The sequence below is a fragment of the Lepidothrix coronata genome, unplaced genomic scaffold (genome assembly GCF_001604755.1).
Source record: "Lepidothrix coronata isolate B3197 unplaced genomic scaffold, Lepidothrix_coronata-1.0 Scaffold219, whole genome shotgun sequence".
NCBI classification, from domain to species: domain Eukaryota; kingdom Metazoa; phylum Chordata; class Aves; order Passeriformes; family Pipridae; genus Lepidothrix; species Lepidothrix coronata.
The window spans coordinates 199,169-200,492 of NW_016690399.1; positions in this window are offsets into that span (position 1 = coordinate 199,169).

Consider the following 1,324-nt stretch of genomic DNA (forward strand, 5'->3'; position numbering starts at 1 on the left):
AGATTGCTTTTTCCTTCTCCAGCTTTCCCTGGATGTCACCCCCTTCCCTCTGAGGTGCCAGCCCCTGCCCTGAGGTCTAACAGCATTTCTGCAACCTCCCCAGCGTGGCTGGTTTTAACCCTCCCCGGCATCACTGGGATGTGCTGGAGGAGCAGGTGAAGTGCCAGCAGCCAGGGATGGGGCAGGTGGCCTTGGCACAGCCAGGTGGGCTTTTTGGGATGAGGGGAGTGAGGTGGGCAGAGAACAGAGCTGGTGGCAGAGGAACCACACAGCCCCTGCCCAGCTCTGCCATGGGAAACACTGCACACGTGTGGGAAGGACTGCCAGGAGGGAGAGAGGGTGGAAATGTGGAGAGAGGAAAAAATTAATGTAGGGAATAGGAATGCTGCAGGAACCCACCAGCCCATGGAATGGAGGTCTGAGCCCTGGCTCAGCTCTGGGAGGTGCCCACCAAGGACTGAAGGAGCGATGCAGGTCACGGCTGCTCCTCTGCACCCCTTGAACTCCGCTGGATATCTCCAGCCCGGGATCTCACAGGGAGAAATTTAGGGCCTCACTCAGAAACAGATGGTCTCCCTCTTGGGCCCCATCTGCCAGGCAGCACTGGAGCAGTTGGTCTCTGCACTGCTGAGCAGAATCTTATTTACTTTCCCCTCCCGTCAGCAAGGTGATCTCGGGGTAACTCAGCCCTGCTGGCACAGCCCCGATTTCCAGGAACAGCCAGGAACTCTGAGGTGCAGGAGTGTGACCCCAGAGCCAGAGAGGGCCAGGCACCACAGGATCAACCAGCCCTGATCTCCATCAGCATCCAGCCTGGGGACAGGGCTGTGGTTATAAGAGGTCAGGATGTTTGGGAAGCCCTTTGTTTGGAAGAAAGCCCATGGGTGAAAGGAGCAATCCAGAGGGAAGTTTCTCCAGGCACAGGCTGCAGGAGAGGTGCCAGGAGCCTTGTCCATGGTGAATCCATTGGTACCTGGACTGCTGAGGAACACAGGGTGTGTTTGGTGGAGGTGTTTGGCACTGACCTTCCCTGGAACCAAGCTCTGAGTGTGCATGGTGCTCCTGAACTGAGATACAGGGAATAAGGAGGCAGCAGCCTGCCTTCTGAGTGTGATTTTTGGGGTGTCCTGGCCACCTGGAAACCCTGGTGAGCTCAGCTTGCTCAGCCTCAGTGTTTCTGACCAGGCAGAAAGGTGGTGGCTGCTCTGGAAAAGTTCAGCCTTAATGCTTGGAAATGTCTGGCAGAAATCCTTGTCAGCAGAGAGCCTGATGGCCTGTGAGGAGAGGCTGAGGGAGCTGGGGCTGTTCAGCCTGGAGAAGAGGA